Source organism: Vulpes vulpes, chromosome 3 (assembly GCF_048418805.1).
Source record: "Vulpes vulpes isolate BD-2025 chromosome 3, VulVul3, whole genome shotgun sequence".
In the NCBI taxonomy this organism is placed as follows: domain Eukaryota; kingdom Metazoa; phylum Chordata; class Mammalia; order Carnivora; family Canidae; genus Vulpes; species Vulpes vulpes.
Window position 1 is genome coordinate 136,341,342 of NC_132782.1, and position 22,979 is coordinate 136,364,320.

Genomic DNA, 22,979 nt, shown 5'->3' on the forward strand with positions numbered 1-22,979 from the left:
AGAGTTAGGAGTCTCTCATTTTGTCACCCTCTCTGATATTTCACCCTCATTTTCTCCCCTTTCCCCTTTACTCCCTTTCACTATTTTTTATATTCACCAAATGAATGAGACCATATGATGTTTGTCCTTCTCTAATTAACTTACTTCACTCAGCATAATACTCTCCAGTTCTATCCATGTTGAAACAAATGGGTATTCGTCATTTCTAATAGCTGGGTAATATTCCATTGTATACATAGACCACAGTTTCTTTATCCATTCATCTTTCAATGGACACTGAGGCTCCTTCCACAGTTTGGCTATTGTGGACATTGCTGCTATAAACATTGGGGTGCGGGTGTCTCAGTTTTTCACTGCATCTGTATCTATGGGGTAAATCCTCCGCAGTGCAATTGTTGCGTCATAGGGTAGCTCTATTTTTAACTCTTTGAGGAACCTCCACACAGTTTTCCAGAGTGGCTGCACCAGTTCACATTCTGACCAACAGTGTAAGAAGGTTCCCCTTTCTCCATATCCTCTCCAACATTTGTGGTTTCCTGTCTTAATTTTCCCCATTCTCACTGGTGTGAGGTGGTATCTCATTGTGGCTTTGATTTGTATTTCCCTGATGGCCAGTGATGTGGAGCATTTTCTCATGTGCTTGTTGGCCATGTGTATGTCTTCTTTGGTGAAATGTCTGTTCATGTCCTTTGCCCATTTCATGATTGGATTGTTTGTTTCTTGGGTGTTGAGTTTAATAAGTTCTTTATAGATCTTGGTGACTAGCCCTTTATCTGATATATCATTTGCAAGTATCTTTTCCCATTCTGTAGGTTGTCTTTTATTTTTGTTGACAATTTTTTTTGCTGTACAGAAGCTTTTTATCTTGATTAAATCCCAATAGTTAATTTTTACTTCTGTTTCCCTTGCCTTCATAGATGTATCTTGCAAGAAGTTACTGTGGCCACGTTCAAAAAGGGTGTTGCCTGTGTTCTCCTCTAGGATTTCTTTTCTTTTCTCTTTTTTTTTCTTCTTTTCTTTTCTTTTTTCTTTCTTTCTTTCTTTCTTTCTTTCTCTCTCTCTCTCTCTCTCTCTCTCTTTCTGATTTCACCTATTTATTCATGAGAGGGAGAGAGAGAGAGAGAGAGAGAGAGAGAGGCAGAGACAGGCAGAGGGAGAAGCAGGCTCCACATAGGGAGCCCAACGTGGGACTCGATCCTGGGTTGTCAGGATCAGGCCCTGGGCTGAAGGCAGCACTAAACTGCTGAGCCACCCAGGCTGCCCCTCCTCTAGGATTTTGATGGATTCTTGTCTCACATTCAGATCATTCATCCATTTTGAGTTTATCTTTGTGTGTGGTGTAAGAGAATGGTCTAGTTTCATTCTTCTGCACGTGGCTGTCCAATTTCCCCAGCACCATTTATTGAAGAGACTGTCCTTTTCCTAGTGGATAGTCTTTCCTGCTTTGTTGAATATTAGTTGACAATAGAAATGAGGGCCCATTTCTGGGTTCTCTATTCTGTTCCATTGATCTATGTGTCTGTTTTTGGGCCAGTACCACACTGTCTTGAGGATTACAGCTTTGTACTATAACTTGAAATCCGGCATTGTGATGCCTCTAGCTCTGGTTTTCTTTCTCAGCTTTCCCCTGGCTATTTGGGATCTTTTCTGATTCCACAAAAATCTTAAGATTATTTGTTCCAAGTCTCTGAAGAAAGGCCAAGGCATTTTTGATAGGGATTGCATTGAATGTGTAAATTTCCCTGGGTAGCATTGACATTTTCACAATATTAATTCTTCCAATCCGTGAGCATGGAATATTTTTCCATCTCTTTGTGTCTTCCTCAATTTCTTTCAGAAGTGTTCTGTAGTTTTTAGGGTATAGATCCTTTACCTCTTTGGTTAGGTTTATTCCTAGGTAGCTTATGCTTTGGGTGCAATTGTAAATGGGATTGATTCCTTAATTTCTCTTTCTTCAGTCTCATTGTTAGTGTATAGAAATGCCACTGATTTCTGGGCATTTATTTTGTATCCTGCTACACTGCCGAATTGCTGTATGAGTTCTAGCAATCTTGGGGTGGAGTTTTTTGGGTTTTCTGTGTACAGTATCATGTCATCTGTAAAGAGGGAGAGTTTGACTTCTTGGCCAATTTGAATGCCTTTAATTTATTTTTGTTGTCTGATTGCTGAGGCTAGGACTTCTAGTACTATGTTGAATAGCAGTGGTGAGAGTGGACATCCCTGTCCTGTTCCTGATCTTAGGGGAAAGGCTCTCAGTGTTTCCCCATTGAGAATGATATTTGCCGTGGGCTTTTTGTAGATGGCTTTTAAGATGCTGAGGAATGTTCCCTCTATCCCTACACTCTGAAGAGTTTTGATTAAGAATGGATGCTGTATTTTGTCAAATGCTTTCTCTGCATCTTATTGAGAGGATCATATGGTTCTTGTTTTTTCTCTTGTTATGATCTATCACATTGATTGCCTTACAAGTGTTGAACCAGCCTTGCATCCTGGGGATAAATCCCACTTGGTCATGGTGAATAATCTTCTTAATGTACTGTTGGATCCTATTGGCTAGTATCTTGTTGAGAATTTTTGCATCTGTGTTCATCAGGGGGATTGGTCTATAATTCTCCTTTTTGGTGGGGTCTTTGTCTGGTTTTGGAAATAAGGTGATGCTGGCCTCATAAAACGAGTTTCGAAGTATTTTGTCCCTTTCTATCTTTCGGAACAGCTTTAGTAGAATAGGTATTATTTCTTCTTTAAACATTTGATAGAATTCCCCTGGGAAGCCATCTGACCCTGGGTTTTTGTGTCTTGGGAGGTTTTTGATGACTGCTTCAATTTCCTCCCTAGTTATTGGCTTGTTCAGGTTTTCTATTTCTTCCTGTTCATTTTTGTGGTTTGTGGTTTTCCAGAAATGCGTCCATTTCTTCTAGATTGCCTAATTTATTGGCATATAGCTGCTTATAATACATTTCTAAAATCGTTTGTATTTCCTTGGTATTGGTTGTGGTCTCTACTTTTTCATTTGTGATTTTATTAATTTGAGTCTTTTTTCTTTTTAATAAGGATGGCTAATAGTTTATCTTACTAATTCTTTCAAAGAGCCAACTCCTGGTTTGTTGATCTGTTCTACAGTTCTTCTGGTTTCTATTTCATTGAGTTCTGCTCAAGTCTTTATTAACTCTCTTCTCCTTGGTGTAGGTTTTATTTGCTGTGCTTTCTCCAGTGTCTTTAGGTGTGAGCTTAGCTTGTGTATTTGAGTTTTTTCCAATTTTCTGAGGGATGCTCGTATTGCTATGTGTTTCCATCTTAGGACTGCTTTTGATGTATCCCAAAGATTTTGAATGTTTGTATCTTCATTTTCATTAGTTTCCATGAATCTTTTTATTCTTCTCTAATTTCCTGGTTGACCCATTCATCTTTTAGCAGGATGCTCTTTAACGTCCACATGTTTGAGTTTCTTCCAAATTTCTTCTTGTGATTGAGTTCTAGTTTGAAAGCATTATGGTCTGAAAATATGCAGGGGACAATCCCAATCTTTTGGTGTCAGTTGAGACCTGATTTGTGACCCAGTATCTGGTCTATTCTGGAGAAAGTTACATGTGAACTTGAGAAGAATGTGTATTCAGTTGTGTTCGGATGCAAAGTTCTGTATATATCTGTGAAATCCATCTGGTCCAGTGTATCATTTAAAGCTCTTGTTTCTTTCGTGATGTTGTGCTTAGAAGATCTTTCATTTTCAGAAAGTGCCATGTTGATGTCTGCTACTATTAGTGTGTTATTATCTAAGTGTCTCTTTACTTTGGTTATTAATTTATATACTTGGCAGCTCCCACATTAGGGGCATAAATATTCATGATTGTTAGGTCTTCTTGTTGGTTAGACCCTTTAAGTATGATATAGTGTCCCTCAGTCCCTCACCATCTCTTACTACAGTCTTTGGGACAAACTTTAATTTATTGGATATGAGGATTGCTACCCCAGCTTTCTTTGAGGACCATTTGATGGTAAATTGTTCTCCACCCTTTCATATTCAGGCTGGAGGTGTCCTTAGGTCTAAAATGAATCTCTTGTAGACAGCATATAGATGGGTCTTGCTTTTTTATCCAGTCTGAAACTCTGCATCTTTTGATGGGATCATTTAGCTAATTCACGTTGAGAGATACTATTGAAAGATGTGAATTTAGTGTCATCGTAATACCTATTCAGTCTCTGTTTTTGTGGATTATTTCTTTGGGCTTCCTCTTTCTTTTACAGGGACCCCCTTAATGTTTCATGTAGATCTGGTTTGGTGGTCACATATTCTTTCAGTTTTTGCCTATCTTGGGAGCTCTTTATCTCTCCTCCTATTCTGAATGAGAGCCTTGCTGGATAGAGTATTCTTGCTTGCATGTTCTTCTCATTTATTATCCTGAATATATCCTGCCAGCCCTTTCTGGCCTGCCAGGTCTCTGTGGAGGGGTCTGCTGTTAATCTAATATTTCTCCTCATATAAATTAGGGATCTCTTGTCTCTTGCTACTTTAAGGATTTTCTCTTTATCTTTGGAATTTGCAAGTTTCACTATTAAATGTCGAGGTGTTGAACGGTTTTAATTGATTTTGGGGGGGACCTCTTCATCTCCTGGATCTGAATGCCTGTTTCCCTCCCCAAATTAGGGAAGTTCTCAGCTAGGATTTGTTCAAATATGCTTTCTGGCCCTCTGTCCCTCTCGGCACTCTCTGGAACCCCAATTATATGTAGATTTTTCCTTTTGAGGCTATCATTTATTTCCCTTAACCTTTCCTCATGGTCTTTTGTTTTTCTCTTTTTTCCTCAGCCTCCTTCCTTGTCTTCTATGTTCCTCATTTTTTCTTCTACCTCATTAACCCTGTCATTAGGATCTCCAGTTTGGATTGCATCTCATTTAATTGATTTTTAATTTCAGCCTGATTAGATCTAAATTTTGCAGTCATGAAGTCTCTTGATTCCCTTATGCTTTTTTCCAGAGCCACCAGTAGCTTTATAATTGTGCTTCTGAATTGGCTTTTTGACATCGAATTGTAATCCAATTTATGTGTTTCTGATTCTTTCTTTTGAGGTGAGTTCTTCTTTCTAGTCATTTTGCTCAATGCAGAGTGGCTGTATGAGTGGGCTGAGTCAATAATATCAACCACAACCTAAGTAAATTTCACCCTAGATGATTCTGCGGAGGTCAGAGACCAGAATTTAATACAAAGATCAGAATGAAATAAAACAAAAGGACCACTAAAGTGAAGACCAAAATTTAAAGTAGTAAGAAGTAAAAGGCCAAGAATCTGAAGAGAAAAAAAATTAAAAAAAAAAAACTGAAGAAAAAAAACCAGGGTGGACTGGGAGGTGGTGGTGGTGACAAAGTTGTAGTGGAGGGACTATGTAGTCTGCTTGAGGGGTTCTAGAGGGTGATCCTCTAGGACCTGTCATTGAAATATGAAAGTCAAAAAGGAAGAATCTTAAAAATGAAGTGGAGGTAAAATATCGTAGTTAAGGTGGGAAAAGAGAAATAAATTGGAAATTTACATTCTGATATAAAAACAAGTTGTACTGGAAAAAGGAGGAAAAAAAAAATAGGAGGGGTACCCTCTGGTTCTATATACTTAGATCCCTCGACTTCCCCTGGAGCTTTCCAGCACTGCTTGGCCAAGAACCTGTTCTTCCCCTGCCCCTCCAGCTGGTTTCTGGGGGAGGGGCTGCTGTGTTGACTCTCAGGTGTGTGCACCTGGGGGAGCTGCCCCGCCCCGCTGGTGCCAGGCTCAGTGGGAGCTATTGACCCCGTGAGGCCCCTGTTCTCTGGGGCCCTGCCACTCCCAGGCACAGGGTGATACCAGGAGGAACACCACCACTGGCGGTGGCCAGGTCCCCAGCCCTAGAGTCAGCTCCCGCAGTAACCACTGCAGCTCCCAGTCCACACTGGCCAAGGTGCTCCCAGGGTGGGGGGTGCTGATCTGCACAGCCTGGGGGCACCCGGGGCAGGAGCTCCCCACTGTCCTGTGCCCTCCCCGCCTCTGCCTGGGACGGGGGGGGGGGGACACAGGATCCTTGGACCGTGTCCCCCGGGACCCTGGGATCGTACTCCCGGGAGCCCCCAAGGCAGCAGGGTGCAGCCCCCTCCTCCCGGAGCCCCCCCTGACCCACCGGCTTCTCCCCAGGACCCCCAGGCGCGGGCTCCAGCCTTTTACTGAGCTCAGCCCGGGGTGTGTGGGGCGCTCTCCCCCCGCGCCCCTCCTCGGGCAACCCCGGGAGACTGGAGGTGTTCTTGTCCCCTCTGCTGTCCTGCCGGGTTTCCCTGCTGAGCGCCTTTCCCTTGGGGAAGAATCCGGTGCAGATTTTTAAAGTTCCCGCTTCTCCGGGGCTGGGGCCCCCCCTGTCCCCAGGCTCTCACCACCCCCTTAGCCTGGCTCCTCACGGGGCCCCTCCCCCACTGGATTCTTTTTTATTTTTTCTCCACCTTCCTACCTTGCTAGAAGCGAAAACCCTTCTCTCTGAGGCGTTCTAGCTGTTCTCTTTTTAAATCTCAGATTGAGTTTGTAGGTGTTCAGGATGGCTTGAAAGTTATCTAGGTAAGTTGGTGGGGCCCGGTGAGGTGAGGACCCTACTCCTCCGCTGTCTTGCCCCCCCCCCCCCCGCCGCTTTTTTCTTTTAACCTTTATACTAACTTTATAAGTTAGTACCATTACCTTTACTGTATTTTTACCTTTCCTGTGAGATATCTTTCATATCTTTTCTTGTTACTAATTAGCACCTTTTCTTTTCAGCTTGACGAAATCCATATGCCCTTTTATGTAAAGGCAGTTGGCGATGATGTACTTTTTAAGCTTTTGCTTGTCTAGAAAACTCTTTACCTCTTCTTCAGTTCTGAATGATAACTATTCATGTATTCATGGTTGGAAGTTTTTTTCTTTCAGTACTTTCAATCATGCCACTCCCTTCTGGCCTGCAAAGTTTTTACAAAAAAACATCTGCTTGTCCATAACAAGTTGTCTTTCTCTTGTAGCTTTTGAGATTCTCTTTTTTGTGTTTGACTTTTGACATTTTAATTATAATATCTGTTAGTATGGGTCTCCATGGAGTCATCTTATTTGGGACTTTCTGGGCTTCCTGGATCCGGATATCTGGTTACTTCTCTAGGTTAAAAAAGTTTTCAGGCATTATTTCTTCAAATAATTTTTTATCCCTTTATCTCTCTTTTCTCTTTCTGGGATTCCTATAATGAGGATGTTAGTCTTTTGATGTTGTTCCCCAAGGCCCATAAGCTATCTTCCCTTTTTTTCATTATATTTTCTTTCTGCTGTTCTGATTGGGTGAAATCCACTGTCCTATCTTCAAATTAACTGAAAATTTTTTTAAAAAGATTTTATGTATTTATTCATGAGAGACAGAGAGAGGGGCAGAGATATAGGCAGAGGATGAAGCAGACTCCTTGTGGGGAGTCTGATTGGAGACTTGATCCCAGGATCATGATCTGACCCAACCACTGAGCCATCCCCAAGTGTCCCTAACTGAAACTTTTACTTTGTTCATCTAGCCTGCTGCTGAACCACTCTAGTCTGTTTTTAAGTTTGGTTATTGTAGTATTCAGTTCTGTGGCTTTTAGTTGGTACTTTCTAGTATTTTCTATCTCTTTGTTGAAGTCTCACTGTGTTCATTCATTCTTATCCCAAGTTTGGTGAACATCTTTATGACCATTATGTTGAGCTCTATATCAGATAAATTACTTACCCCTGCTTCATTAAGGTTTTTTTTTTTTTCCTGAGGTTTTATCTTGTTCTTTTATTTGGAACATATTCTTCTGTTTCTTCATTTTTTCTTGACTTAGTTTCTCTGTATTAGAAGAAATATCTATCTCTCCCAGTCTTGAAGTGGTGGCCTTGTGTAGGAGATGAATGTTGCCATTCAACCCTGCCTTAGCTCTTGGTTTTCTCTCAGACCTTTGTAAGTGTCTAAGCTACCTATTATATTTTTAATAGCTCCCGGTAGCTGAGGGTATGCCAAAACCTGTTGGTGTCACAAAGGGGAGGATCTCAACCAGCACCTAGATTCAGGCTAATTGGAAGATAGACCATCAGGCAGCAGCTATTAAAGTATGCAAGTATGCATAGTCCTTTGGGATTGTAAGCATAATCCCTGTTGGCTACCAGAGCTAGACAATCTAGAGGTGCCTCTGGGCAGTAATCACAAGAATTGGGGCTCCAGAGTATTATGGGAGGTTTTTTCTGGGAGATGATAGCAAGCTGTTTCAAGGCAGAGGGAGAGTACAAAGATGGCATCCACTGGCTAAATTCCCTGAGTAGCTCCATAGGCCCCTAGGAAGATTGTAAATATAGCATCCACTAGAAAAAGAAAAAAGAAAGAGATTGTGCCTGTTGGCTAGAGCAAGGCAGTGGAAGAGTGTGACAATGCTGCCCACCAGTCTTTTTCCCCAGAGAGGGTTTCAGCAGGCTCTTAAGTGTATCAAATTAGATGTCTGCCGCTCAGGCCAATGCTTCATATAAGCAAGTGAACCTTTTTCACTTAAAGTCTGAGTGCTATCAGCTGCTTCTGAGCTGGGCTCTGGGTGGTTGAGTCTAAGCATGATGTGAGTCCTTTGAGAGCTGTTTCTTAGATTGCTACAGTCTTATGGTGTGAACTCTGTTGGTTTTCAAAGCTCCATGTTTTGGGGGTTCATCTCTCAAGTGCAGATCTTAAAAGTTGGGATGCTGGATATGGGTTCAAATTCTGCTCCTCAAGGACAAGCTCCAGGTTTTGAACTTCCCTCCTGACTATAGGTCTCCACACTTCAGGTGAGGTTTATGGCAACTTATGGCAAGATTGTGTCCTTGCCTCTTTTACCTGCTTTGATGTGGCTTTTTTACCCAATGTGTAGTTGCTGCTTAGCCAGGCTTTAGTTTTTTTCAGAGGAAATTGTTCCATAAGTAGCTGTAGATTTGGTATGTCTGTGGGAAGAGGTGAGTTAAGAATCTTCCTACATCACCATGTTGAACTGGAACCCATCTTTCTTATTTTTTTAAAAAATAATTGTCTTATATTAAAATAATTTCAGACCAACAAAAAATTGCAAAAATAGTGCAAAAACTTCTGTACATCCTTTGCCAGAAAGCTCTTTCAAGCTTTGCCAATTATTCCAATAATGTTTTTATAGCAAAAGCACCCAAGCCAAGATCAGGTGTTGAACCCAGCTGTCATGTTGCTCAATCCTCCTTGAATCTGGATCAGTTCTTCATCTTTTTGTTTTTTTTTTAATTTTAATTTTGTTTTGTGACATTCTTTTCCTGCCTCTCTTTCTGAAGAGTTAATCACTATTCTTAAATTAGCTTAATTAAATCTATTGTGATTTATATCCTCACTGATTATATATGGAACTCTACTAGTTTATATTTTAAACTACATAAATGGTATCATACAGATGCAATCTTTTGTGATTAGGAATCTAATACTGTTTTTTTAAGGATTTATTTATTTATTAATAGAGATGCAGAGAGAGAGAGAGAGAGAGAGAGACACAGGCAGAGGGAGAAGCAGGCTCCATGCAGAGAGCCTGACGTGGGACTCGATCCAGGGTCTCCAGATCATGCCCTGGGCTGCAGGCGGCGCTAAACCGCTGCGCCACCGGGGCTGCCCAGGAATCTAATACTGTTGTTTGTCATGTCTGATGATTCCTTTTATGTCTTGTAGCTTCTTTTTTAAAAAAAACGAACTAATTTTTAGTAATTTTAAAAAAAATTTGCTTCTGTCACAGATCCTTGTGGTTATCCCTGGCCAGAGACCAATTTTTATATGAATTTCTTTCTGGACTTAGAAGTTCCAGGATTATTCAGATATTGTAAATTTGAAACCCAAACCTCCTGGAACACAAATCATGATGATACATTTTCTTGGAAGACCATTTTTCCTCTCTTTTCGGAGTTCATGCCATGACAGAGAAGCTTCTCTGTCCTCTTGGTGTGCTAGGGGGTACATTTTGTCTAATTTATCCTTTCACTGAGGATGCACAACTTCCCAGAGTTTTTTGTTTTTTTTTTTAAGATTTATTTATTTATTCATGAGAAACACACACAGAGAGAGAAGCAGAGACATAGGCAGAGGGAGAAGCAGGCTCCTTGCAGGGAGCCCGATGTGGGACTCAATCCCGGATCCTGGGGTCACACCCTGAGCTGAAGGCAGACCCTCAACCGCTGAGCCACCCAGGTATCCCAACTTCCTAGAGTTTTAACTTATGTATGTAGGGAGAGAGTATGAGGAAGGGCTTATAGTTTCTAATTTCTGCTTTCAGCAAGTGCTCAAAATTTTATCTTCAGTTATCATATGGGTTTAAACATTCCAGTACCTTCCTTACCTATCCCCTCCCCACTATAGACAGGGTCATATTGTGTGCTCCAGGCTCTGATGTTCAGTTCCTTCTTTATTTCTGCTGTTTACGTATTTCCCTCTATTTTTGTAAGCTCAGGCATGCATTAAAAAAATTTCTTTCTGCATCTCACCCACCAGGTGTAGTGGAAGAATTTTCATGTTATCTAGTCTGTTGGTATTAGAGACTGATTGTGATCAGCTCCATTAACAGAAACCTGGGTACAGTGACTTACCCAAATAAGTAAGCTTCACTTACTAGGCAGCTCGGGGGGGGGGGGGGGGGGGGGGGCGGGCGGTGGGCAGCTTTCTTAGTTTCAATTTTGCTGTTCTTAGCATGTAGCTTTCATCCTCTTTTTTCACAAGATGGTTTCATATTTCCAGGCATCACATATATCTTTAAGGTTGAAAAAAGAAAGAAAGGTGAGGAAGAAGGTACTTGCCAACTGAGGCGGCTTTCTCTTTTTTTTAAATCAAGAAAATAACTTTTTCACAAGCCCCATCTAGTAAACTTTCATTTACGTCATTGGCCAGACCTGGGTCATTTGGTTTCTTGTTATACAATAGAGTTTGGTAAATCCAATGTGCCCTGTTTAAAAATACTAATATTTAACAAGCCCCATTGTTATCCTGAACAAAACAGTGGTGCTCTTAGTAAGGAAGAAGGTAAGAATAGTTACAGGACAAACAACTATCAATCTCTGCCATGCTACTGAAGGGCAAGAACTGAAAATCTCCTGGGCTCTTTCTACTACAGTGCAACTTCCTCTCAGTTTTTAGGATGATAAACAGAGCAGCAACAAAACTTGCAGAGCACGGTGCAAAATGAAAGTATGAAGCCCCCCAGTTCAAGGAGCAGGAGGAAAGTGCCATTCAAAGGCACTAAAATAAAAAATAAATTTTGTCTAATTTAAAATGTTATCTAGTCTGTGGTTTCCCTTCTTCTGTGGTTTCTTTTTCAACTTTCATGGTGTTTTTGTTTTTTATTTGATATTTAACATAATTCTAAACAAGAAAAACTAAAAATTTAAATTGTTAGCATGAATTTACTATACATCTTCATATTGTACAATGCCAATTTTAAAATGAAAATATAAGAACATTTAACATGTATGCATAATGATCTTTCGATCATTGACACAATTTGTATCTCATATGGTGTATATGCATTTACGTTTCATTATTACCAAAATAGTGGAAGTGTTGCACAAATCTAATTTAATTTCTCAAATTTTGTTTCTTGATATAGGCACATTGTACCATTATTCTCTACCTTTGGCTTACTAATGAGTGAGGAAAGACTAAAAGGAAGAACTATGGATTGCCCTTTCCTTCTGTCATCCTGTTCCATGGTGTAAGTGATTGCCAGTTTCCATACATACTTGCCTTGTACTCTGGTTGGTCTGTTGGAATTTTTTCTTCATGAAGTATTGCAAACACTGTGTGAGTAGGGAAGCAAGGACCTGCAGTGGACATGTGTATCCAAAAGTGCTGATATGGAAAGATCTCCAAGATGTATTTTTTAAAAGAAGCAAGGTGCAGAACAATTTTTGAGTCCTCTGTGTAAATAAAAAAGGAATGTGTACACTTATATAAGTACATTGTATATGCATAGCTTAAAAAAACAATATAAATAAACTACACTGATTATCTTTTGGGAAAAGGTACAGTGGTAAGGAGTGAGAAGGGTTTGAGCTTTTCACTTTTCATTTGTATCTTTCTTTACTGCTTGGATTTTCAGTCTGTGTATGTACTTATAACATTTTCTATTTTTATTTTTTGGATTTTAGAGTAGCAGTTTTATTGATTTAATAAACAGTTCCTACTCATTAGAAATATTCAAACAGCAGGGGCACCTGGATGGCTCAGCGGTAAGCATTTGCCTTCAGCTCAGGTCATGATTCCTGGGTCCTGCGATGGAGCCTTGCTGAGCAGAGAGCCTGATTCTCCCTCTTTTTCTGCCCTTCCCCAACCCACTTGTGCACACTCTCTCTCTCTCAAATAAAATCTTAAAAAAAAAAAAGTGAATAGCTAAACCTCATGTATTTCTTCTATATGAGAGAGATTAGATACTACAAGATCCCTCTTGGAGTCATTAGAGTAATTTTGTATGAGTTTTTTTTTTTTCCCTTCTTAAAAAACTATCTGTTTCAACCTTAGACATTATCTGTTAAATTATTATATTAAAGGTGAGGTAATGGGAGCTCACATTTTTAAATTTTTCCTTTGTCATCCTACAACCTTACATAGCTTTTATTATTTATATTTTTCAGTCAGGAGTTAAACAGAGAGTCAGCATTAATGTCCAGTGTTATTGGAGGATGTAGGAAAGCAAGTGCTCTCATACACTGTTGGAGGAAGTATATGACCAAGATATTTGAAATGGTAATTTACATATTTGTCAAAATTTACAACATATAAGCTCTTTGACTCAGAAATTCTATTTATAGGAATCTATTCAAAGTCATGTTTTGCAAATATAAGCAAACAAATATTGTCTTGCAATATTGCTTTTTTCCCTAAATTTTTGTTTAAATTCTAGTTAGTTAACATAAAATGTAATATTGATTTCAGGAGTGGAATTTAGTGATTCATCATTTACATATACCACCCAGGACTCATTGTAATAAATGCCCTCCTTAATACTCATCACCCATTTATGGAAAAAAATCCCTAAGCTATATTCTTAAGGGGAAAAAGCAAGTCATATAACATACCTACAGTGTGATTCCATTTATTTATTCATACACCTGCATAGGTACACAATGATACACACAGAGAAAGAGACAAAGAGTGGGAAGGGCCTTGGAGGATAAAGGGGGAAATTTCACATTTAATCATATATACTTGGGCAGCCTGGGTGGCTCAGCGGTTTAGTGCCGCCTTCAGCCCACGATATGATCCTGGAGACCTGGGGTCGAGTCCCACGTCAGGCTCACTGCATGGAGCCTGCTTCTCCCTCTGCCTGTGTCTCTGCTTCTCTTTCTCTCTCTCTCTCTCTCTCTCTCATGAGTGAATAAATAAATATTTTTAAAAAATCATATATACTTAATAACATAACTACTCTAGGATTTTACAACAGAAATGCATTCATTGTATAAAAGAGTGAGGAAGGGGAAAATAAACAGAATTCCAGTTTCTTCTGAAAAATTTATTATGTGAGAACAAGGAATCTAATTTTGTCTGGTATTTCATGTTTAAGAATTAATATAATAATTAAATCTGCATTATGTTTCAAATGAAAAATTTTGTTGCAGTTCACATGACTTAGATATCAGCCATATATTATTAGCCAACAAGCCAAAACATTCCCTCACCTCAAAATGACATAATTTCTTTCCTATTATGCTTAGGATCTTGGAATAATTTAGCTCATCACATCATTTAATCCTGAATAAAAGTGTTATTGGCTGCATTACTCTCTTTCAAAGCATTTGTAGAAATATCTTGCCCTTTATGCCCATGTTTTCACTAGGAGGACTAAATACTTATTCCACTATAAAATAAGGCCTGATTTTAATTTTATTTTGTACTTCAGTTAGTGATACTACTTTGTGACTTGGAATGAAGATAAACAAGTAAGAGTAAAATAACAAGTTAAATGAATGCAACTCACACTAGCAATAAGCTTTCTATCCTGAAAGGTACATATCAGTTATTAACTGATGCTTTGAAGTATGGAAGTAAGAGAGGTATGGAGGTATTGGAGACCCAGTCATCAGAGCGGTGTAAGTATAAATTCTTAAGCTTTCGAGAAAAATTTCAAAAGGACCCACTTAACCTGTTGCTCACCAATCAGATCAACTAGCAGATGCCTATTATGAGCAACCCCTATGATATATTCGGTGGATACCAACAATAAAAGATAGTCCCTTCTGTTAAAGAACAGGCACACATAACATACTGAAGGTCAAATCTAAGAAAGCTTAGCTTTGAAGGCATTTAAGTGGTCAGTGGAGTTATAGATATTCAGAAATCTTGCTAAGAAGCACAAAATATGATCCTCGTGCTCTGGGGGCAAATAATCTGGTTTTATTCACATGCAAAGAAAACCTACACTGTGAGGCTGTGTATTGCCAAGTATTAATTGAGTAGAAGAGAGAAGTGCTATGGGACATCATAGAAGGGACATATTATTACTCCACTATACATGAGGTAGTCAGGTAAACCTGACAGCATGGGAAAGAAGACTGGGTTAAAGATACAGACTCTAGAGTCATTTACATAGATGTGATAGATAAGGTTTCCATCTGGAGATGTACAGAATGAGAAGGAAAGGAGGATTAAAACCTAAAGAAAATAAGAGTGTGTGAAAATGACAGATTAAAAAAATAGAACATCCAGAAATTTAAAATATATTTAAAATAAACATTTTATGGACTGATAGCTTATTAGATACAGAAAAAGAGATATTAATAGATGGAAGAGAGTTCTTAGGAAATTATACAGAAGGCAGCATGGAGAAATAGGGGATGAAAAGTATGAATTAAGAAAACTGAGGCGAGGGGTGCCTGGGTGGTTCAGTCGGTTAAGTCTCTTCCTTTGGCTCAGGTTAGGCCTGTGATAGAACCCCATGGTTAGACTCCCTGCTCAGCAGGGAATCTGCTTGTCCCTCTCCCTCTGTTCCTCCCCTCCACTCATGCCTTCTCTATTTTTCTATTTCTCTCTCAAAATCTCTAAAAAAAAAAAAAAAAAAAGAAAACTGAGGAGTGAGAAAATTATTATCCAGCAAAATTTCCAGAAAGCAAGATAAAAAGGAGAGAGACAAGTTTGATGAAATAATAGTTGATAATTTCCCAGAATTGTTGAAATAATGTCTCAAAGTCAATAATCAGGAGTGTCAAGCTGAATAAATAAAAAGAAATACACCTTAGACATGTTGCAGTGAAATTGTAGTGCAGCAAAGGAAAAACCATCACCTTAGAGTGCCAAATAATGGCACCTTTCAGATAAAGGCAGAGAAAATTTACGTCTCCTAGACCGTCACTGAAAAACTAAAATAGTTACATCAATGTTTTACATTGTTGGAAGATGTACATACGATACATGTACAGTGTAGTAAGTGGTAAAAGTATTAAAACAAGCACAGGAGTAAGAAATGTATCAAAATAGTGATTATCCGTGGGAGAAAGGAAGAAAAAAGAATTGGAATTTTGTTTGTACTTCTTAAGCTAGTATATATGGGCATTCATTATATTCTTATTTATGTGTCTTTTATTGTTTTTTAAGAGCATGAGTAGAGGAGGGGCAGAGGAAGAGGAAGAGAGAATCTTATGCTCAGCAGCTCAGAGCCCAACATGGGGCTCCATCTCATGATTCTGAGATCATGACTTGAGCTGAAATCAAGTCAGTTGCTTAACCAACTGAGCTACCCAGGCACCCCATTATTTTTAAGACTTTTTTTTTTTTTTTGGTCTACTTCAAATATATTTAAAAAGGCAGGAGAAGGTTTTAAGAAAGAAAATGAACGACAATATAAAATATATAAAATATTGCACCAGAAAATGAGACCAGGAAATTCCACAATTTGTATTCTAAAAGGCCACGGAATGTGGTCCAGAGAATTATTTTCCTAGGGAAGGGAGAATGGAGACATCCTTTACAGCCTGCCTACATCTACCCTTTCTCCTTCTTTCCTGTTATAATAGAGGAGTTGTCCTTCTGTCCATTGAAGATCAGGCCTTTCTCTGTTCTGAATCCTATCTCTCCCACCTTTTAAAGACTCCTTTATTTATCCCTTTTCTTTCCTATTATTTTTATTCTCTCCCTTTCTACAAGTTCCCTACCAGCATTTAAACATGCTTAAGTCTCTCCTAGTTTTAAATTCCTAAATTGCCACAAAACCAAAACCTGCCTCTGTTTACTCTCACGATGTTATTCTAACCACTGCCTTATTTATCTCCCTCCCATGTGAGCCAAACATCTTAAAAGAATTATCTCCAATTTGTGTTTCCATGTCTATACCTCCTATTTACCTCTGAAACCACTCTAAATGTAGCTCCTCCCCACCCACCAAACAAAAATTACTCTCCTAAAGGTCACTAGTGACTTCTCTCTCTTATTCTTTTACCATTACTTGGTATTTTGTACCACTTCCTTCTCATTCACCATCATGATAAATGCAGTATTTAGAGAGAATTTGCCATATTCCAGGCACTGTGTTAAGTACTTTATGTGCATTATTTGCTTTTTTCCATATCTCTCTTCCTTTGGCTTCTATGACATAATATTCCTGTGATTTTCCTTCTACTTCTCAAGTGGATATTCTTCAGTTTCTTTACTCATCCTCATCTCTCTGACATTTAATAGATGAAGTTCCTCAAAGGCATCATCTTTATTCCTGTACTCTTCTCACTTTATACCACAGATAATTGCCTCCATTCATATATATCTATGCAGAGATGACTACCTCTTTTATTTTCATTTCATCCATTAATACTTCAACATGTAAATCTTAAAAAGATAATAACTTTTTTTTGGTAAAATATAACCATAATACCATTATTGTACCTAAAACAAAACTAACTGTAGTTCCTTAATATTAGCAAATAGTGAGCAACTTTCCAAATGTCTTATAAATATCATAAAATTTTCTATTTTTTAAAAATTCAGGTTCTAATCAAGTTTTTCCCTTGATACAAATCTTTAATGTTTCTCAGTATTCTCAGGATGAAGAAGAAAATCTGTAACCTGTCCTATAGATTCTGCATGATTTTTTCCTTGCTTATCTAGTCAGCAAGATCAATAGAATCAAATCTGGAAGTCTAAATGTTATGTATGTATGTATGTATTTATTTTTAAAAGATTTTATTTATTTATTCATGAGAGACTCAGAGAGAGGCAGAGGGAGAAGCAGGCTCCATGCAGGGAACCGGATGTGGGACTCGATCCTGGGACTCCAGGATCACGCCCTGGGCCGAAGGCAGGCACTAAACCGCTGAGCCACCCAGGGATCCCCTGGAAATCTAAAAGTTTTACATCCAGTATTTTGAGTTGACATACATCTGATAATATTAAGTAAAAAAGGGAACTGAAACCCTCTTAATGAAATTTGCATCTTTTGGAGTATGTTTTGACCAAAAGAAGGGAGTTGAGAACTGATGAGGGAAGTGATGCAGCTTGCTTATCTAAGGTAAATGGAAGGGCCTTAGTAGACATTATCCTTGGACAGCCTGCCATGTGTGCTCCACAGCAAATTCTCAGGGTTTGGGGGAAATCTAACACAGTTGAAACTGTTTTCTGTGTTATCCTTGGACAATCTCCACAAGCTTCTGACCTCTTTGCAGCTAGTTAATTAGTTTACCTTTCAAGATATGGAAGCAAAACTGTCTTCCTAAACTATCTATCTGCATTTTTTTTTTCCTCATAAGTACAGTTCTTTGTTTTTCCTTGACAATAGTCAAGTGACGGTCTCCCTCTATATGAAAAATTTTGTTTGCAGATAAATAAATGTCTCTGAGTTATTCTTTGGTAATAAAGGCTTGGTCTTGCTCTCAAATCTGTTATTTCTTTACTTTCTCACCTCAATTGGTCAAGATGGAAATACGTAGTATTTTCAGTTTTTTGTTTTTGTTTTTTTTGTCCCTCACCCCTAGTTCCTTTCTATTTTCCAGTTCATCACTCGGATCTGAATCTACTTTCAAAATACATCTTGATAGCAACCACTATAGACTGAGCCCAAACCATCTATCATTTGGACTACTGAAATTCTCTCTCAGTGTTTTTTGTTTTTTGTTTTTTTAAGATTTTATTTATTCATTCAGAGAGAGAGAGAGAGAGAGAGAGAGAGGGAGGGAGGGAGGGAGGGGCGCAGAAACACAGGCAGAGGGAGAAGCAGGCTCCATTCAGCGAGCCCCAGCCCGACGTGGGACTCCATCCCGGGTCTCCAGGATCACGCCCTGGGCTGAAGGCGGCGCTAAACCGCTGCGCTACCGCGGCTGCCCGCCCCCGCCTTTTTTTAAAAAAAAGATTTTATTTATTCATTCATGAAACGCACAGAGAGAGAGAGAGAGTCTCAGTTGGTTCTAATTGTTCTTTCTACATTCACATTCATCTCCTTCCATTTTATCTCCCCACAGGAGTCAGAGTGGGTTTTTTTTTTTTTTAAAGATTTGATTTATTTGATTTATTTTATTTTTTTGAGAGAGAGGACAAGTCAGGAAGGGAGGGCAGGGGGAGAGACAGAAGGTCGGCAGGGAGCCCGATGCAGGTCTTGATTCTAGGATCCTGAAATTGTGACCTGAGCAGAGGGTATATACTCAACTGACTGAGCCACCCAGGAGCCCTGCCAGAGGTTTTTTTTTTTTTTTTTTAAACCTATTACTCATCACATTATCTATCCCTGCTTAGATACTTCAAATGGCTTCCATTATATATGATAAAATGATAAATCATGAATCCTTAACGAGGCCTACTTTTTCACAAGGTCTGCTTGATCTGGCCCCCATAGACCTCTCTAAGCTGATCTGGTATTGTGTGTTTTCCTCATAATTATAGACACACTGCCCTTCTTTGAATTCATTTGGCAGCAAATCTTTTACTACCTCAGGACCTTGACATGTGCTATTCTGTCTTAAATCCCCATTGCTACATTAGAAGTTGGCTTACATATTACTTCCTCAGGCCCTTTGTGAACTTCCTACTAAGTTAAGGATTCTCTTCTAAAGTCCTTTAAACTCTAAACACATTTTATAATTTTAATAGCTTGTATAATAATTTGTTTAATAGCTTATTGCTTACTAGTCTATGAACTCCAAAAGGACAAGGATCATATCAATTTTTAAAAAATTCTGTATAATAAGTGCCTAGCATGTAGCAGGCACTAAATACTTATTTTGAACAAATGAATGAGAGAAGATATATGATAGCATTTAGTACAGCGCCTGACAATAAGGCAATGCTCAAGTTGATTTCCCTTTTTTATTTGAAACATTTACATCATATATTGGCCTTTAATGGAATGTTATTAGTTTTTTTTTTTTTTTTCAAGTTATGTATTTTAAATCTTTTAGATGGCTACAATCATTCCACTAGATGTCAGGCTAACCTAAAAGATTATTTGCTATAAAATTAAAATACTATGATTCCAGTGTTTAATTGAGCTGTTGTTAGATAATTCCTATATTTTTAAATTAATGAAGGGAGAGGCTGTTTTTGTAGATGCTTTTGAAATTGAGGTTGTAATGCTCTATGATTGTATATTGAGCACCAAGAATGTCATCCTCCTATGCTGTAGAAGGTTACAGGGACTTTGGGTTCTTTATCAGAGGATTAAATCCTATCAGTAATAAAATATTCATAAAATATAATGTTAATAGTGGCTAATAATAATTATTTAGCACTAACTATATGCCAGATACTTTGCTAAAAGCTTGTTTTATCTCATTGAATCTCAATTAACAAATTAGGTCAGTAACTAAAAGTATCTCAGTTAATAAAACCAATCCTGTGATATAAAAAGTATTACTAATATTATTTCAAGAACTTGAGTTTGGAGAGGTTAAGCAGGTGTTCTTTAAAACTCTAGGAGAGGGAGGCCTGAGTGGCTCAATTAAGTGTTTACCTTTGGCTCAGGTCATGATCTCAGGGTCCTGGGATCCAGCCCCATGTCAGGCTCCCTGCTCAGCAGGGAGTCTGCTTCTCACTCTCCCTTTCTCTACCTCCTGTTCATACTTTCTGTAGCTCTCTCTCTCTCAAATAAGTAAAATAAGACAAAAAACTCAAATAACATATCAATTCCTTATAAAAAGAATTATTTATAAGAATAAAGAAGATGGGAACTTGTCAACATTCACTGCCACTTGGAATTCAAGATTTTGTTTATGTGACATAAATAAATGATGTTGTTTAGCAGAAGAGATTAGGATTAGGAAGAGATTAAGGGGTGGAAAGAGCATAGATTTGTAATTAGACCTTCAGTATTAACATTTAGCTTTAGTTTGATCTTGGGCAGATTATTTCATATCTTTGAACCTTAGTTCTGTTATCATTTAAATGAAGATAAAATATAATGCCTACCTTACAGTGCTAAAGTAAGGGCTAAATTGGAAAATGTGAAAGTATCTACTACTTTTTGGTATGTAATAAATTGTAGTTCAGTAAATAAACTTTTATTACTTTTGTTACAAATGTCCCAATCTAAGAACAACAGATATTAATTTTGTGGCTACTATGGGTAAAAAAAATTCTCATATTTTGGTCATGGTAGATGAATGTAGCAATGTCTAATAAAATAGCAATGTCAAATCAATACCTGAATGACCAAAATTTATGAATAATTTTCATACAAAGATTAATTATTTAACTTTCAAAATTATTGAGGATATTTCCATTGAGGAGTAGGAATTAAGACTGTGTATCTGCTAGGGGTTCTGGGTGGCTCAGTTGGTTAACTGTCTGACTGTTCAGGTCATGATCTCAGGGTCATGGGATCAAGCCCTATATTGGGCTCCACACTCAACAGGGAGTCTGCTTGAGATTCTCTCTCTCCCTCTCTGCTCCTCCCCCTCTTGTGTACATGTCCTCTCTCTCTTTCAAATAGATGAATAAATCTTTAAAAAAAAAAGATTTCTATATCTCGTAGTTAGCATTTTTTCAAGTATCTTTGGTGGTTGGCTATAATAATGAAAGAGGTAGAGAGAGAAATGAGAATCACCATTTTCTTCCCATGTTTATTACTACTTACCATTTATTTATACTAGTATATTGCTTCTTGCTTATTTCTCATGAATGGCCTCCCAAATCATCGTGACATTTCAGTCTCCTTTACACAAGTTTGAAAGATGAATACTCCTAAAAGTCCAGCTCAAACCATATCAAAACTTGCTCAAGCATCTGCAGTTTCCATTGCCTACCAAAGAAAGTATACACTAGTCTTGGTTAGACTCATGCTGTAGACTGTTTCCCTCATTTTTATTGTGTGTATGCCCTCATATCCAGAGCTGGATCAAGGTATGTGGGCACACACAAACTACTGTCCTTAATCCAACTTTATATTGTAAAAATATTCATAAATTTATTTAATGGGGCTGGAGTGAAATAGATTTTTTTATACTTTAAGAATTTTTTAAATTTAGGAAAATTTAGGAAAATACAAAGAATAGTATAACAATACTTTTATTCCTCTGATATAGAATTAAACATTGTTAATTTTTTTATCATATTTTAGATTTTTCTTAAAAGAGCCAGAACATTACTGTTTAAGCCTTAGGGACCTAAACCAACACCCCAATTCAATTCAGCTTTCTAATTCTGCTGATGCTTCCTCTATGAAGAGTTTAATGTATCTTCTGTGTAAACAATTTTTTAAATACTTTTACTTACTTAAATATGGTATATGTTGTGTGATTTTAGTTTATGTGTATGATGCCATATTGTATCTATCATTTGCAATTTTCCTTACTCATTATTTGAAATCTCTTCAATATAGATTGGAAATATGTATAATTTATTTTTTTTTAAGCTGTTACAAAGGCCCATGTAATGAATAGGTCACATTTTAATTGTCTAGTCCCCTACTGCTGGATACTTAGATTGTTCCTGTTTTTACTGTTAAAAGCCATGCTGTAGTAAATGTCTTCATGTATCATGGAACACAAGTATGAATTTCTTCAGGGGTGATTGGGTGGCTCAGTCAGTGGGGCATCTGCCTTCAGCTCAGGTCATGACCCCAGGGTCCTGGGATTGAGTGCTTCTCCCTCTCCCTCAGCCTGCCACTCTGCCTGCTTGTGCTCTCTCTCTCTCTCTTCCCCTCTGTCAAATAAATAAATAAATACAAACCTTAAAAAAAAAGTTTCTTCTGGGTATCTTCTATGTGTACATACTTTTTATTTTACCAAATACAGCCAAATCGCTGTCAGGAAAAAGTCTCTATTTCCTCCCATCTTCATAAAAAAATATTATTGGGTGGAAATAATATTATCTTGTTGTTTTTTAAAAATCTGCATTTCTCTACCTTCCAGATTGTGACTCTTTTTTCTAAAGTGGTTGGCCTTCTAATTTTCCTTCTCTATGAATTGACTGTTCATATCCTTTGCACATTTTTTGTTGTTGAATTGTTGATATTTTCCCTGTCTCCCTTTTTTTTGAGCCTGAAAATATCTTTTTCCTATTACTATAAACTTTAGTGTCTAAACTGTTTTTTTCATTAAGCTATCTAAAATTTATGTCTAATCCAGATCCAAAGAACTAAACTCAATACTGAGTATCCTTATATATGGATGTGATGTGTTTCTTCATTTATTCAGATCTTTAAATATTTTCTTTAGAAAAGTTTTATAGTTTTCTGCACAATAGTCTTCTACATTTTTGGTTAGATTTTTTTCCCCTGGATATTTTATCGTTTTGTTCATATTGTGAATGAGAATTTAAAAATTACTATTTCTAATTTATTTACTTATAAATAAGAACATTATTGAATTTCATACATTGGATTCTCATATTCATATAGTTTTGGTTGCATCTCTCAGGATTTTTTTTTTAAGAATTTATTTATTTATTCATGAGAGACAAAGAGAGTGAGAGAGGCAGAGGGAGAAGCAGGCTCCATGCAGGGAGCCTGATGTGGGACTTGATTCCGGGACTCCAGGACCACACCCTGGGCTGAAGGCAGGCTAAGCTGCTGAGCCAACCAGG

General features: G+C 37.9%; 1 long non-coding RNA gene across 1 annotated transcript in view; it reads left to right on the forward strand.

The window, feature by feature from the left end:
• The window catches only part of LOC140598386 (uncharacterized), a 35,860-nt gene that overhangs the window by 9,893 nt on the left and 2,988 nt on the right, over positions 1 to 22,979 (forward strand). The window contains exon 2 of the long non-coding RNA XR_012000788.1: positions 11,596 to 11,700. This is a non-coding gene — a long non-coding RNA (uncharacterized lncRNA). The remainder of the gene's footprint in view (positions 1 to 11,595; positions 11,701 to 22,979) is intronic.